Below are 19,102 nucleotides of genomic sequence, written 5' to 3'. Positions count from 1 at the left end.
AATTATATGCAAAAATGACCCTAAAAGACACAAAAATGACAAAAAAAAACCACAAAATGACCCAAAAAGACACAAACATTACCAAAAAAAACACAAAATGACCAAAAAAGACACAAAAATTACCAAAAAGACACAACAATGACCAAAAAGACACAAAATGACCCAAACTATATGCAAAAATGACCCAAAAAGACAAAAATTACAGGAAAAACCCCACAAAATTACCAAAATAGACAAAAAAATGACGAAAAAAGACACAAAATGACCCAAACTCAATGCAAAAATGACCCTAAAAGACACAAAAATGACCAAAAATAGATGTAAAAATTACCAAAAATAGATGCAAAAATGACCCAAAAAGACACAAATTGACCAAAAATAGATGCAGAATGACCCAAAAAGACACCAATTGACCTCAAAAATATGTAAAAATGACCAAAAAAAGACATACAATTACCAAAAGAGACACAACATAACAAAGAATAACACCAGGAAAAGTCACTAGATTTGTCGGTAGTCGCTTTTTAAAAAAAAATTCCCTGTTTTGTCTTGTTTGAACTATTGTACAGTGTCCTTGAGTGTTAGAAAGGCACTTATAAATCCAATGTATTATTATTATAATTAGTGGGCGGAGCCAAAACACCCGCTTTCCAAAAAGTCCTCAGAAAGTACTCAGTGAAAACACACCTAATGTGTCGTTTTAAAGCAAAGATGGAAGCAAGAAAATGAAGTCTGAAGAACAAATAGATGAACTTTGTGAGGGTGGGTCAAACAAACTCAGGACTTTGACCCAGGATACTTGAGTTTGTGTCCCATTCAGGTCCCATGTGAATCCAAAAGTAAACATTATTTGAAGTAACGACACTTCTGTGTGTCACATTTTCATGTCACCAGTGTAACCAGTTCTGCTCCAACAGCTCAAGCACTTCTGGCAGTTCGGTGTCTTTTATAACCCCTAACCATGTAGTTTTAGGGAATTCGTTTTGTAGCCTAAATGGACCAAAACTGCTGCTGTTTCACACCATTAACTACGTGTTTCACAAGCCAACCGTTACATTTAGGCATGAGGACATGTTGATCTCCTGTCACTGGTTAGGACACTAATTTTAGAAACAGTGAATGGTCGTCGGTCTGTGTGCTAGTCTGGAGAGAGCTGTCCAGGGTGTAGCCTGGCTCTCAACCAGTGTCAGCTGTGATTGGCTCCAGCCCCCTGACACCCGAGTTTGGATAAGTGGTTAAGGAGATTGAATGAATGAATGAATGACTGAAGATTAAAACATATCTTTTAATAAATTTTGTTGTCAAAGGCCTTGTGATGGTACTGAACAAGTCCGAAGTCAATCGGATTAAATCTGTAGGAGGAGTTTGTTAAAGTATGCGGCGTGGAAATGGCAAAAAACTTCTAAAATGGCATTTTCGATCCAAGATGGCCGACTTCCTGTTTATTTTTGGGTATGGCTTTTTGAGACTTTTTGGTGCGTCTTCCCATGATACATGTATGTACCAAATTTCGTGTCTCTACGAGAAACCTGTTTTAGGGGCTCAATTCTAGGGGACGTCTAAAACGCCATTTTCGATCCAAGATGGCCAACTTCCTGTTCATTTTTGGGTATGGCTTCTTGAGACTTTTTGGTGCGTCTTCCCATGATACATGTATGTACCAAATTTCGTGTCTCTACGACAAACCTGTTTTAGGGGCTCAATTCTAGGGGGCGCTAGTAGGTCAAAAAACGTCTAAAACGCCACTTTCAATCCAAGATGGCCGACTTCCTGTTCATTTTTGGGTATGGCTTCTTGAGACTTTTTGGTGCATCTCCCCATGATACATATCTGTACCAAATTTTGTGTCTCTACGACAAACCTGTTTTCAGGGGCTCAATTCCAGGGGGCGCTAGTAGGTCAAAAAATGTCTAAAACGCCACTTTCGATCCAAGATGGCCGACTTCCTGTTCGTTTTTGGGTATGGCTTTTTGAGGCTTTTTGGTGCGTCTTCCCATGATACATGTCTGTACCAAATTTTGTGTCTCTACGACAAACCTGTTTTAGCGGCTCAATTCCAGGGGGCGCTAGTAGGTCAAAAAACGCCTAAAACGCCATTTTCGATCCAAGGTGGCCGACTTCCTGTTTATTTTTGGGTATGGCTTCTTGAGACTTTTTGGTGTGTCTTCCCATGATACATGTATGTACCAGATTTCATGTCTCTACGAGAAACCTGCTTTAGGGGCTCAATACTAGGGGGCGCTAGTAAGTCAAACAATGTCTCAAACGCCATTTACAATCCAAGATGGCCGACTTCCTGTTCATATTTGGGTATGGCTTCTTGAGACTTTTTGGTGCGTCTTCCCATGATACATGTATGTACCAAATTTTTTTCCCTGACTGTAGATCAAATTTGCCCTGTGATCCTTGCTCCAGGCAAGCTGCGGCTTTTATTTTAGATATTTTTTATTTAAATGTGCACTTTATAGAGCTTTGATTTGGAAAAAAAAAAAAGGTTTTCCTGTTGTTATACAGTATTTATCTTCACTTAAATAAATGGTTTCAATAAAACTACTTGTGACATGTCATATTTGACTTTGACTGAACATTTGCTCTCACTTTGCGATAAAAATATCAGGATATATATCAATATTCAGCCTAAATATATCGCGATATATGTCGATATTCAGCCTAAATATATCGGGATATATATCGATATTTAGCCTAAATATGTCGGGATATATATCGATATTCAGCCTAAATATATCAGGATATATATCAATATTAAGCCTAAATATATCAGGATATATATCAATATTCAGCCTAAATATACCGGGATATATATCAATATTCAGCCTAAATATATCGGGATATATATCAATATTCAGACTAAATATAATGGGATATATCGATATTCCGCCTAAATATATTGGGATATATATCAATATTCAGCCTAAATATATCGGGATATATATCAATATTCAGACTAAATATAATGGGATATGTCGATATTCCGCCTAAATATATTGGGATGTATATCGATAATCAGCCTAAATATATCTGGATATATATCAATATTCAGCCTAAATATATCAGGATATATATTGTATATCGATATTCAGCCTAAATATATCTGGATATATATCAATATTCAGCCTAAATATATCAGGATATATATTGTATATCGATATTCAGCCTAAATATATCTGGATATATATCAATATTCAGCCTAAATATATCAGGATATATATTGTATATCGATATTCAGCCTAAATATTTTGACTTTTGGTCCATTCACCCAGCCTGATGTGTGTATGACTTCATTCATTAATTTTTCTCCGCTCTTCTTGGCACTAATGGCCTTCCATACCTTCTCCACTTCCACACATCCTGAGCAGCTGCTCCAAGGCGCTGGGGGAGGGCCGGTATCGTTGGAGGCACGACCAGGTCCTCAAAACCATCGCTGAAGCAATCAGCAAGGGGATCAAGGGAAGCCGATACACCCAAGCCACAGCCAAGGCCATCCGCTTTGTCAGCGAAGGACAAAGGCCCGAAAAAACACCACAGAACGGCTCTACGGGTTTGCTCTCCACGGCCCGAGACTGGGTGATGACAGTAGACCTGGAGAAGCAGCTGAAAATTCCATCACACATCACCCAGTCCAGATTGAGACCAGACATCATCTTGACCTCAGAGGCCACCAAGCAACTCTTATTGCTGGAGCTGACGGTTCCCTGGGAGGAGAGGATGGAGGAGGCCCAGGAAAGAAAGAGGGAGAAGTACCAGGAGCTGGTGGAGGATTGCCGGAGGAACGGGTGGAAGACCAGGTGTATGCCAGTGGAGGTGGGCTGCCGGGGGTTTGCCAGCCACTCCCTGAGCAAAGCCTACGGCACACTAGGCATAACGGGTGTCAACCGTAGAAGGGCCATAGGCAACAATGTGGAGGCAGCAGAAAAAGCCTCCAGATGGCTCTGGTTAAAAAGGGGAGAGCAGTGGTTGTAGTGGGTGTAGCATGCCACTTGGACACAGGCCGAGATTTGATCACCTCGGTCGGGTCGCCTGGAGGAGGGTGTCTGTTGCAAGACCCGAAACACCCAGTGAGTCTAGGATCCAACACTGATGATGTGTCCAAGGCTGTGCATCAGTAGATGTATTGTTAACAAGAAAACATGGTGGTCTAATCATTTTTTTCCCTGACTGTAGATCAAATTTGCCCTGTGATCCTTGCTCCAGGCAAGCTGCGGCTTTTATTTTAGATATTTTTTATTTAAATGTGCACTTTATAGAGCTTTGATTTGGAAAAAAAAAAAAGGTTTTCCTGTTGTTATACAGTATTTATCTTCACTTAAATAAATGGTTTCAATAAAACTACTTGTGACATGTCATATTTGACTTTGACTGAACATTTGCTCTCACTTTGCGATAAAAATATCAGGATATATATCAATATTCAGCCTAAATATATCGCGATATATGTCGATATTCAGCCTAAATATATCGGGATATATATCGATATTTAGCCTAAATATGTCGGGATATATATCGATATTCAGCCTAAATATATCAGGATATATATCAATATTAAGCCTAAATATGTCAGGATATATATCAATATTCAGCCTAAATATATCAGGATATATATCAATATTAAGCCTAAATATATCAGGATATATATCAATATTCAGCCTAAATATACCGGGATATATATCAATATTCAGCCTAAATATATCGGGATATATATCAATATTCAGACTAAATATAATGGGATATATCGATATTCCGCCTAAATATATTGGGATATATATCAATATTCAGCCTAAATATACCGGGATATATATCAATATTCAGCCTAAATATATCGGGATATATATCAATATTCAGACTAAATATAATGGGATATATCGATATTCCGCCTAAATATATTGGGATGTATATCGATATTCAGCCTAAATATATCGGGATATATATCAATATTCAGACTAAATATAATGGGATATATCGATATTCCGTCTAAATATATCGGGATATATATCCATATTCAGTCTAAATATATCAGGATATATATTGTATATCGATATTCAGCCTAAATATATCTGGATATATATCAATATTCAGCCTAAATATATCAGGATATATATTGTATATCGATATTCAGCCTAAATATATCTGGATATATATTTTATATCGATATTCAGCCTAAATATTTTGACTTTTGGTCCATTCACCCAGCCTGATGTGTGTATGACTTCATTCATTAATTTTTCTCCGCTCTTCTTGGCACTAATGGCCTTCCATACCTTCTCCACTTCCACCAATCACAGCAGCGGCAGGGGGCGGGGGCTCGTCAGGTTAGGTTGTGCCTCTCATTGGGTAAATAACAAACCACCCACTGGTGTTGTAGCCTGCCGCTGGTGGAGCGACCAGAAGTTTAGCGTTAGAGGAGCTCCCAGCGAACAGAAACATGGCTCAGAGGTGAGCGGGGATGAACCAGGTGAACCTCATGAAGCCGCCTGCACCGACGAGCCTCCTGCTGTGTCCGTGGAGCGGATATATAATCCTAGAGAGGGATTCATGTTGGCAACACCGGTGCTTTTGTAATATTCGTTATTCTTTTCTCATATAAATATATTTATTTCAGAAAAAGATTGACCTATTTTATTTCATAGGCTATTTTTATTTAAGATTTTTTATTTATTTAAATGTGCACTTTATGGAGCTTGGATTAAAAAAAAAAAAAAAAGGTTTTCCTGTTGTTATACAGTATTTATCTTCACTTAAATAAATGGTTTCAATAAAACTACTTGTGACATGTCATATTTGACTTTGACTGAACATTTGCTCTTACATTGCGATAAAAATATCAGGATATATATCGATATTCAGCCCAAATATATCGGAATATATATTGATATTTAGCCTAAATATATCCGGATATATATTGATATTAAGCCTAAATATATCCGGATATATATCGATATTTAGCATAAATATACCGAGATATATATCGATATTTAGCATAAATATATCCGGATATATATCAATATTCAGCCTAAATATATTGGGATATATATTGATATTAAGCCTAAATATATCGGGATATATATCGATAATTAGCCTTAATATATCCGGATATATATCGATATTTAGCCTAAATATATCGGGATATATATCAATATTCAGCCTAAATATATCAGGATATATATCGATATTCAGCCTAAATATATTGGGATATATATCAATATTCAGCCTAAATATATCAGGATATATATTGTATATCGATATTCAGCCTAAATATATCTGGATATATATCAATATTCAGCCTAAATATATCAGGATATATATTGTATATCGATATTCAGCCTTAATATATCGGGATATATATCAATATTCAGCCTAAATATATCAGGATATATATTGTATATCGATATTCAGCCTAAATATTTTGACTTTTGGTCCATTCACCCAGCCTGATGTGTGTATGACTTCATTCATTAATTTTTCTCCGCTCTTCTTGGCACTAATGGCCTTCCATACCTTCTCCACTTCCACCAATCACAGCAGCGGCAGGGGGCGGGGGCTCGTCAGGTTAGGTTGTGCCTCTCATTGGGTAAATAACAAACCACCCACTGGTGTTGTAGCCTGCCGCTGGTGGAGCGACCAGAAGTTTAGCGTTAGAGGAGCTCCCAGCGAACAGAAACATGGCTCAGAGGTGAGCGGGGATGAACCAGGTGAACCTCATGAAGCCGCCTGCACCGACGAGCCTCCTGCTGTGTCCGTGGAGCGGATATATAATCTAGAGAGGGATTCATGTTGGCAACACCGGTGCTTTTGTAATATTCGTTATTCTTTTCTCATATAAATATGTTTATTTTGAGAAAAAGATTGGCCTATTTTATTTCATAGGCTATTTTTATTTAAGATTTTTTATTTATTTAAATGTGCACTTTATGGAGCTTGGATTAAAAAAAAAAAAAAAAAGGTTTTCCTGTTGTTATACAGTATTTATCTTCACTTAAATAAACAGTTTCCATAAAACTACTTGTGACATGTCATATTTGACTTTGACTGAACATTTGCTCTCACTTTGCGATAAAAATATCAGGATATATATCGATATTCAGCCCAAATATATCGGAATATATATTGATATTTAGCCTAAATATATCCGGATATATATCGATATTTAGCATAAATATATCCGGATATATATCGATATTTAGCATAAATATATCTGGATATATATCAATATTCAGCCTAAATATATCGGGATATATATTGATATTTAGTCTAAATATATCTGGATATATATCGATATTTAGCATAAATATACCGAGATATATATCGATATTTAGCATAAATATATCCGGATATATATCAATATTCAGCCTAAATATATTGGGATATATATTGATATTAAGCCTAAATATATCGGGATATATATCGATAATTAGCCTTAATATATCCGGATATATATCGATATTTAGCCTAAATATATCGGGATATATATCAATATTCAGCCTAAATATATCAGGATATATATCGATATTCAGCCTAAATATATTGGGATATATATCAATATTCAGCCTAAATATATCAGGATATATATTGTATATCGATATTCAGCCTAAATATATCTGGATATATATCAATATTCAGCCTAAATATATCAGGATATATATTGTATATCGATATTCAGCCTGAATATATCTGGATATATATCAATATTCAGCCTAAATATATCAGGATATATATTGTATATCGATATTCAGCCTAAATATTTTGACTTTTGGTCCATTCACCCAGCCTGATGTGTGTATGACTTCATTCATTAATTTTTCTCCGCTCTTCTTGGCACTAATGGCCTTCCATACCTTCTCCACTTCCACCAATCACAGCAGCGGCAGGGGGCGGGGGCTCGTCAGGTTAGGTTGTGCCTCTCATTGGGTAAATAACAAACCACCCACTGGTGTTGTAGCCTGCCGCTGGTGGAGCGACCAGAAGTTTAGCGTTAGAGGAGCTCCCAGCGAACAGAAACATGGCTCAGAGGTGAGCGGGGATGAACCAGGTGAACCTCATGAAGCCGCCTGCACCGACGAGCCTCCTGCTGTGTCCGTGGAGCGGAGAGAAGAGCCTCCGGGCCGCTAACTAACTACCTCCCTACCTCGCCCGGGTGAAGCGAACAAGCCGCGGCGTTCGAGGCTACTAACCACGCCAGGCTGCTTCTTGTGTTTTTTTTGCAGGGACTCGGATATATATAATATTATATAATATTTATATAATATTATATAACTGTTGGCGGAGCATGCAGGAGGAGAAAAAGCTCCAGATAATAATAATAATAATAACAATATCATCATAATAACAGCAGATAAAAGGGGACAAACGGGACTGTGTGGTTTTAAATAAACCACCTAAAACAAACAGGACCAGGAGGAGGATTTTATTTGACAGGATGAAGAAGTTTTCCAGGATGCCAAAGTCTGAGAGCGGCGGGCTCGGAGGGGCCGGGTCCGGGTCCGGGTCCGGGTCCGGGGTCGGCGGCTACCTGGGGAAAGTGTTCGCGGTGGGCCGGTACCAGGTCACCGTGGAGGAGCTGATCGCTGAGGGTACGTTCAAGGGCTTTATTAGCACCGTTAAAACCAGCACCGGGATGTTTTTCCTCTCCGGGACACACCCGTCATCTTGTGTTTAACTCACAGTAGGGCTGGGCGAACGGACCAAAAGTCTGTTTCCGATATATTTAGGCTAAATATCGATATATATCCTCATATATTTAGGATGAATATCGATACATATATATCCTGATATATTTAGGCTGAATATCGATATACATCCTGATATATTTAGGCTAAATATTGATATATATATATCCTGATATAATTAGGCTAAATATTGATATATATCCTGATATATTTAGGCTAAATATTGATATATATATTGCGATGCATTTAGGCTGAATATCGATATATATCCTGATATATTTAGGCTGAATATTGATATATATCCTGATATATTTAGGCTGAATATTGATATATATCCTGATATATTTAGGCTAAATGTTGATATATATCCTGATATATTTAGGCTGAATATTGTTATATATCCCGATATATTTAGGCTAAATATTGATATATATCCTGATATATTTAGGCTAAATATCGATATATATCCGGATATATTTAGGCTGAATATTGATATATATCCCGAAATAGTTAGGTTGAATATCGATATATATATCCTGATATATTTAGGCTGAATATCGATATATATCCTGATATATTTAGGCTTAATATCGATATATATCCCGATATATTTAGGCTAAATATTGATATATATCCTGATATATTTAGGCTGAATATTGTTATATATCCTGATATATTTAGGCTGAATATCTATATATATCCTGATATATTTAGGCTAAATATTGATATACATCCCGATATATTTAGGCAGAATATCGATATATATCCCGATATATTTAGGCAGAATATCGATATATATCCTGATATATTTAGGCTGAATATTGATATATATCCCGGTATATTTAGGCTGAATATCGATATATATCCTGATATATTTAGGCTAAATATCAATATATATCCTGATATATTTAGGCTAAATATCCATATTTATCCGGGTATAGTTAGGCTAAATATTGATATACATCCTGATATATTTAGGCTAAATATTGATATACATCCCGGTATATTTAGGCTAAATATCTATATATATCCTGATATATTTAGGCTAAATATCGATATTTATCCGGGTATATTTAGGCTAAATATTGATATACATCCCGATATATTTAGGCTGAATATCGATATATATCCCGATATATTTAGGCTAAATATTGATATATATCCTGATATATTTAGGCTAAATATCGATATATATCCTGATATATTTAGGCTAAATATTGATATACATCCCGATATATTTAGGCTGAATATCGATATATATCCCGAAATAGTTAGGCTGAATATCGATATATATCCTGATATATTTAGGCTGAATATCGATATATATCCTGATATATTTTGGCTAAATATTGGTATATATCCTGATGTTTTTAGGCTGAATATTGATATATATCCCGAAATAGTTAGGCTGAATATTGATTTATATCTTGATATATTTAGGCTGAATATTGATATATATCCTGATATATTTAGGCTGAATATCGATATTTATCCGGGTATTTTTATTAGTTTTATTGAAACCGTTTATTTAAGTGAACATAAATACTGTATGACAGGAAAACGTTTTTTTTTTTTTTTCAAATTAAAGCTCCATAAAGTGCACATTTAAATAAAAATAGCCTATAAAATAAAATAAAATAGGCCAATCTTTTTCTGAAATAGTCAAGTCAAAGTTTATTCATAGAGCACATTTAAAAACACCCTCAGTTGACCAAAGTGCTGCACAATTATTAAAAAAACAATAAAATAATACTAAAATAGTAATAAAGAACTCTATTTAAAAACATAGTTAGAGATAAAAAATAAAATAAAGGAATAAAAATGTAATACAATATAAATATAGTTATATGAGAAAAGAATAACAAACATTACAGAAGAATTAAATATGACAAACCCTAGTCAGGGCACCATTTGTATATAGAAAGACAAATAAAATCGAACTATATTGATATCGATTCTGTATCACATTTAAAAATCTATCAACATATTGATATATCGCCCAGCTCTAACTCACAGCCAGCTGAGAGGAAACTCCTCCAGCTTTGTTCCTTTTATGGCGTTGGTAATTGGTTTGCCCTCCACAATAAAAGCTCAGTTTTTCCTCCCTAAACATCTGCTTATTTCCCAAGAAATACCATGCAGAGTGACTGAAGTAGGTCGCTGTGCTGCTCTTTGTGTTCAAAGTGGGCCACCAGGTGCTTTTAAAGACGTAAAAACAGTGAATACATTCATTTCACCTTAACCCTTTAATGCAGCTATTCTCAACCTTGGGGTCGGGACCCCAATTGGGGTCGCAAGATGATTTCTGGGGGTCGCCAAAGTCAGCTCTGTCTCCACTGTGTGAAAAGTGTTTTAGTCTTTCTGGTCACTTAATGTCTTTTTTTGGTCATTTTGTGTCTTTTTAGGTCAATTTGTGTCTTTTCTTTGGTCATTTTGTGTCTTTTTTTTTGGTGATTTTTGTGTCTTTTTTGGTCATTTTGTGTCTTTTTTGGTCAATTTGTGTCTTTTCTTTGGTCATTTTGTGTCTTTTTTGGGTCATTTTGTGTCTTTTTAGGTCATTTGTGTCTTTTTAAAAAAAATCATTTTGTGATCAATTTGTGTCTTTTTTGGTCAATTTGTGTCTTTTCTTTGGTCATTTTGTGTCTTTTTAGGTCATTTTGTGTCTTTTTTGGTCAATTTGTGTCTTTTCTTTGGTCATTTTGTGTCTTTTTTGGTCAATTTGTGTCTTTTCTTTGGTCATTTAGTGTCTTTTTAGGTCATTTTGTGTCTTTTTAGGTCATTTTGTCTTTTTTTTTTTATCATTTTGTGATCAATTTGTGTCTTTTTTGGTTAATTTGTGTCTTTTTTGGTCAATTTGTGCCTTTTCTTTGGTCATTTTGTGTCTTTTTTGGTCATTTTGTGTCTTTTCTGGTCATTTTGTGTCTTTTTTGCTCAATTTGTGGTCCATTCGTGTCTTTTTTGGTCATTTTGTTTCTTTTTTGGGTGATCTGAACCGTGAAACCCCTTCTAATTCACAAATGACCCGCCTTCATTCCCTTCATGTTATTTAATGCTGCTGTGTGTTTCTGTGCTCTATCTTTTGATATCAACTTATTTTATGATTGAATATAATATTGAAGTATTCTTTAAATATCTTGTTTTTGATAACAACAGATCATTATTTCCATTTTGCCTCTCATACTTTGTAAAGAAAAAAGTTTTGGTAGTTCGCTAAGCTAACTACTTAGCCAAGAAATTAGCTAAGTAGTTAGCTTAGCAAGCTCCTTAACTAACAAGACGTTAGCTAAGTAGTTAGCTTTGCAAGCTCTTTAGCTAAATACTTAGACAAAAAGTTAGCTTAGTAGTTAGCTTAGCAAGCTCCTTAACTAACAAAAAGTTAGCTTAGTAGTTAGCTTAGCAAGCTCCTTAACTAACAAGAAGTTGGCTAAGTACTTAGCTTTGCAAGCTCTTTAGCTAAATACGTAGACAAAAAGTTAGCTAAGTAGTTAGCTTAGCAAGCTCCTTAACTAACAAGAAATTAGCTAAGTAGTTAGCTTAGCAAGCTCCTTAACTAACAAGAAGTTAGCAAAGTAGTTAGCTTTGCAAGCTCCTTAACTAACAAGAAGTTAGCAAAGTAGTTAGCTTTGCAAGCTCTTTAGCTAAATACTTAGACAAAAAGTTAGCTAAGTAGTTAGCTTAGCAAGCTACTTAGCTAAAAAATGGATACGGGTCAATTTTCACTCATGTTGTGCATTAGAAGAGTAGTGGCACAAAAAGGGATTTTATTAAAAAATGAATAAAGGAAAACATAAATTGAGGATGTATGATGATCAAAAACAAACTAATTGAGGAAAACCTGGAATACTGAGTGATGAAAATCATTTATTGCAAAGATATATAACATAAAACTCATACAAATCGGGTCACTTTAGACCCATGTTGTGCATCAAAGGGTTAAAAACCAAGTGTTCCTCTGGTGCTGTAAACATTTATTAAGCTTGTCTCTCTCGTTAGTAAAGATCCAGATGTCCACTGATGAAATTCTTTAAAAAAAATGTAGTTAAAAACCACCAAGATCTAAAAACTATGCTGTAAAAATGTGGCTGAAGCCACCATGAACTGTAAAAACAGACATTATTGACCAACAACAGTTCTTGAACGGATCATCAGGTCAAAAAGTTTCCATGAGAAACCATATGTTGTCCCGGAGGTTATTGTGATAAACTATATTGTAATTTCAAGACCAATTTATGTGACTGACAAACCGGGGTCAAACAAACCCAGGACTTTCACCCAGGAGGCGTAAAGATACACAGTTACCAAAAAAAAAGACACAAAATGGTCAAGAAAAGATGTAAAATGACCAGAAAAAACCCTGAAAAGACACAAAATTACCAAAGAACGACATGAAATGACCAAAAAAAGAAGTTAAATGACCAAAAAAAGACACAAAATGGTCAAGAAAAGATGTAAAATGACCAGAAAAAGCCCTGAAAAGACACAAAATTACCAAAGAATGACATGAAATGACCAAAAAAAGACACAAAATGGTCAAGAAAAGATGTAAAGTGACCAGAAAAAAACCTGAAAAGACACAAAACTACCAAAGAACGACATCAAATGACCAAAAAAGAAGTTAAATGACCAAAAAAAAAGACACAAAATGGTCAAGAAAAAGGTGTAAAATGACTAAAAATCCTATGAAAAGTCACTAAATTATAAAAAAGTTAATATAAAAATGTAAAAAAATGACCCCAAAAGGATGTTAAAGGACCGAAAAAAGAACACAACCAATAAGAAGAAGAAGAAGAAGAAGTTATGTAAAAAAAAAAAGACACAATATGTTGTAGAAAAGATAGAAAATAACCAAAAAAGATACAAAATGATGAAGAAAAAGATGTAAAATTACTGAAAAAAGACCCGGAAAGGCACAAAATTACTACAAAAGACACAAAATTACAAAGATATGATCTACCAGAATTATAATGCAAATTTTAGAAGATTTCGAAGAGCAAATAACTTTTAATTCTTAATAATAATCATGGATTTGAAAAAAATATTGGGGGTAATTTCACGTCTTGTTTTGGTCATTTTTTGTGGTCTTTTTTTGTAATTTCTGGAAATTTTGTGTATTTTTGTGGTTATTTTGGAAAATGTTGTGTCTTGTTTTGTTAATTTTGTGTCTTTTTTTGGAAATGTACATCTTTTTTTGGTAATTTGGCGTATTTTCTTTGGTAATTTCTGGAAATTTTGCGTCTTTTTTTTGGTCATTTTGTGTCTTGTTTTGTTAAGTTTATGTCTTTTTTGGGGAATTTAAATATTTTTTGGGTAATTCTGCGTCTTTTTTTGGTTATTTTGTGTCTTTTTTTGGAAATTGTGACAAATATTGACTGAGAATCTGTTTACACAGAGCTGAGAGGAGAGGACAGGAGAGGCTGGAAACATGACAATAATTCAATATGTGGAAAAACCTGGTTTGGTCATTTTAAGCAATTTTTTTGGTAATTGTGTTTCTTTTTACGTTGATATTTGGTAATTTTGTATCTTTATTCAGTCATTTCACATCTTTTTTCAGTCATTTTATGTCTTTTTTTCATAATTTTGTGTCTTTTTTCAGTCATTTAGTGTGTTGAGCAGAGAGGAGAGGAGTAACGGGGAGTAAAATGTAAAACGTATTTCCTCGGCTTTTGAATTGTTGTAAACATTAATAAACAATATAAGTACACAACTTGCAAAAAAAAATATCCATAACATAGGAGTTGAATGTGGAAAAGTTGCATATACCTTTAAGTTGAACCAGATGAATCTTCCTACAGTGATTCAGAAAAAAACTAAATTGCTTCAAAAAGACACAACAAAGACACAAAATGACCAAAAAAAACCTAAATTACTTAAAAAAGACACAAAAAAGACACACAAAATGACTTTAAAAAAGACACAAAATGGCCAAAAAAAGACACAAAGTTACTAAAAAAGGACACAAAATGACAGAGAAAAACTGAATTACGTAAAAAAGACACAACAAGACACAATTAATTAAAAAAGAGACACAAAATGACCAAAAAAAGACACAGTTACTAAAAAAGGACACAAAGTGACAGAAAAAAACTAAATTGCTTAAAAAAGACACACAAAATTACTAAAAAAGACACAAGATGACCAAAAAAAACCTAAATTACTTAAAAAAGACACAAAAAAGACACACAAAATGACTTTAAAAAAGACACAAAATGACCAAAAAAAGACACAAAGTTACTAAAAAAAGGACACAGAATGACAGAAAAAAACTAAATTACGTAAAAAAGACACAAGACACAATTAATTAAAAAAGAGACACAAAATGACCAAAAAAAGACACAAAGTTACTAAAAAAGGACACAAAATGACAGAAAAAAACTAAATTGCTTAAAAAAGACACACAAAATTACTAAAAAAGACACAAAATGACCAAAAAAAACCTAAATTACTTAAAAAAGACACAAAAAAGACACACAAAATGACTTTAAAAAAGACACAAAATGACCAAAAAAAGACACAAAGTTACTAAAAAAAGGACACAGAATGACAGAAAAAAACTAAATTACGTAAAAAAGACACAAGACACAATTAATTAAAAAAGAGACACAAAATGACCCAAAAAAAGACACAAAGTTACTAAAAAAGGACACAAAATGACAGAAAAAAACTAAATTGCTTAAAAAAGACACACAAAATTACTAAAAAAGACACAAAATGACCAAAAAAAAACCTAAATTACTTAAAAAAGACACAAAAAAGACACACAAAATGACTTTAAAAAAGACACAAAATGACCAAAAAAAGACACAAAGTTACTAAAAAAAGGACACAGAATGACAGAAAAAAACTAAATTACGTAAAAAAGACACAACAAGACACAATTAATTAAAAAAGAGACACAAAATGACCAAAAAAAGACACAAAGTTACTAAAAAAGGACACAAAGTGACAGAAAAAAACTAAATTGCTTAAAAAAGACACTCAAAATTACTAAAAAAGACACAAAATGACCAAAAAAAGACACAGTTACTAAAAAAGGACACAAAATGACAGAAAAAAACTAAATTGCTTAAAAAAGACACACAAAATGACTTTAAAAAAGACACAAAATGACCAAAAAAAGACACAAAGTTACTAAAAAAGACACAAAATGACCAAAAAAAGTAAATTGCTTAAAAAAGACACAACAAAGACACACAAAATAAATTATTTTCAGTGTATAAATTCGAGGGGTGACAGTCTTCGTATCGACATCTGTTCGATTTAAAAATATAGAATTAGTGCAGAAATGGCGAGAATGTAAAGTAACCATAGCAGCAGGGATTTCTGTCCATCGCTGCAATTAAAACATGTCACTTTTGCCCATACAGCTGTTGTTTACATCCTGCTTCAGCTGCTACTCTGAGGGGGTCGGGGCCCCGGGGCCCAAACCTCCTGAACCAACACACAACATGTAAAGAAACAACCATTATAAAAAAAAACACAATGTGCAACATGTTCATGCAAGTTTCTCTGCAGTTTTCCCATCAGAAGTTTTACTTTCCTTGCAACTAGACTTATATGTTGTCCCGGAGGTTATTGCCATAAACGATATTGTAATTTCAAGATAAATGTATGCCACTGTCAGTTCAAGACACAAAATGATCAAGAAAAGATGTAAAATGACCAAAAAAGACCTGAAAAGACACAAAATGACCAAAGAACGACAATAAATGACCAAAAAAAAGAAGTTAAATGAGCAAAAAAAGACACAAAAATTGTCAAGAAAAGATCTAAAATGACTAAAAATCCACTGAAAAGACACTAGATTACAAAAAGGATATTAAATGACCAAAAAAATTACAACAGACACAAAATAACTAAAAAAACATTAAAAAATTACTTTAAAAAAAAAAAGACCAAAAAAGACACAAAATGTCCAAAAAGGACACAAAATTATTAAAAAAGGACACAAAATTATTTTAAAAAGACACAAAATGACCAAAAAAGACACAAAAGTATTAAAAAAGGACACAAAATTATTTTAAAAAGACACAAAATGACCAAAAAAGACACAAAATTATTAAAAAAGGACACAAAATTATTTTAAAAAGACACAAAATGACCAAAAAAGACACAAAATTATTAAAAAAGGACACAAAATTATTTTAAAAAGACACAAAATGACCAAAAAAGACACAAAATTACTGAAAAAACACTAAATTACATTAAAAAAGACACAAAATTACTGAAAAAACACTAAATTACATTAAAAAAGACACAAAATTATTTTTAAAAAGACACAAAATTACCAAAACAGTAATTAAAGGGACCTTCCACACACAACACGGTAAAGTGCCATTCATATAAAACTCACATTAAACTTTCATATCAAGGTGGGGGCCACAAAATATGGTCACGAGGGCCACAATTGGCCCGCAGGCCGCCAGTTTGAGACCCCTGTTCTAGATGGTTATTTTTATTATTTGCTACTACTCAAGAGTCGAGAGTAAAAAGCAATTTACACTACATTTAGATTTAAAATTGAGTTTTATTTTGTTGTATGATTTTTATGTATTTATACAGACTAAAATATAATTTTCTATATGTTTCCCAGTATTTTTTAATATCGTTATTGCACAAATGATCAAGAAAAGATGTAAAATGACCAAAAAAGACCTGAAAAGACACAAAATGACCAAAGAACGACAATAAATGACCAAATAAAGACACAAAAATGGTCAAGAAAAGATCTAAAATGACTAAAAATCCACTGAAAAAACACTAGATTACAAAAAGGATGTTAAATGACCAAAAAAAGAACAAAATTACAACAGACACAAAATGACGGAAAAAACGCTAAATTACTTTAAAAAAAAGACACAAAATGACCAAAAAAGACACAAAATTATTTTAAAAAGACACAAAATGACCAAAAAAGACACAAAATTATTAAAAAGACACAAAATGACAGAAAAAAAATTACTAAAAAGACACAAAATGACCAAAAAAGACACAAAATTACTGAAAAAACACTAAATTACTTTAAAAAAGACACAAAATTATTTTTAAAAAGACACAAAATGACCAAAACAGACACAAAATTACTGAAAAAACACTAAATTACTATAAAAAAAGACACAAAATTATTTTTAAAAAGACACAAAATGACCAAAAACAGACACAAAATGACAGAAAAAAAATTACTAAAAAGACACAAAATGACAGAAAAAAAAATTACTAAAATGACCAAAACAGACACAAAATTACTGAAAAAACACTAAATTACTTTAAAAAAGACACAAAATGATTTTAAAAAGACACAAAATGACCAAAAAAAGCCCTAGCAGAGAGACACTATAGTTTTGTGGCACTAATTAGATTAGATTGCATACCATTTAAAAACCAGTAACAGCAGTGTTTGTGCTGGGTCGACACATAAAGGATGTCTGTCTTGTGTAATAACCAGCAGACAACCAACTCTGGACGATGTCGACAGGCTTCTGGGAAACGCTCGACATTTCCTTCATGGCTGAAAGAAACGAAAGAAAGAGTTCAGATGTGTCGAAATGAGCCTCTGCGCCATGTTCAGTCTCTCAGGTGGAGAATGAGGAAGTGTTGGAACCAACAGCTCTTCTTTCATAGATGCTTTAGTGTGTTTCAAAGCTGATTTGATTCAGAGCGGTGCCCCAGTTAACCCAGTTCAACCAGTCAGTCAGCTCATTGGTCACGAGGGGCTTCTCTGCAACAGGAAGTCGTGTTTTTATTCTCTTCCAGAATAAGATGACACTAATTAGACATTACTGGGAATGAAACTGCAGGTCATGATTACCAATGCATGCCGCTGATATAATGATAATATAAGAGGATTATAATCAACCCTTTCAGAGAGCAATTAACTTTAATTACTAACAAAATGTCCTCAATAAGTTAAATAAAACAACGCAGCGAAAATGGCAGTAAAATGTGTCAGTTTTCTCTATTTTCTGGCTCTTGTTCTAGTCTGTAATACCTGCTGCTGCTCAAACTTCATGTTGGTTAAAGTGTAAAGTAAACAACCCGCCGCACAATTATGGCCAAAATGATAATCACAATTATTTTGATCAATATTGTAATCACGATTATTAATCACGATTATTCATCATCTGTATTTTTATTGCACTACTTTTAAACAAACAACAGGAACAGTTTTTAGTGTCTGGTGCTTGTTGTAAACAAACAGAGATCGCTAAGTCGCCCCCCGCGGCTCGTTAAGAAGAGCCTCCGGCCCCGCGGCTCGTTAAGAAGAGCCTCCGGCCACCGCGGCTCGTTAAGAAGAGCCTCCGACCCCCGTAGCTTGTTAAGAAGAGCCTCCGGCCCCCGCGGCTCGTTAAGAAGAGCCTCCGACCCCCACGGCTCGTTAAGAAGAGCCTCCGGCCCCGCGGCTCGTTAAGAAGAGCCTCCGG

Source organism: Centropristis striata, unplaced genomic scaffold, assembly GCF_030273125.1.
Source record: "Centropristis striata isolate RG_2023a ecotype Rhode Island unplaced genomic scaffold, C.striata_1.0 Scaffold_31, whole genome shotgun sequence".
Lineage (NCBI taxonomy): Eukaryota > Metazoa > Chordata > Actinopteri > Perciformes > Serranidae > Centropristis > Centropristis striata.
This window is presented reverse-complemented; position numbering follows the sequence as displayed.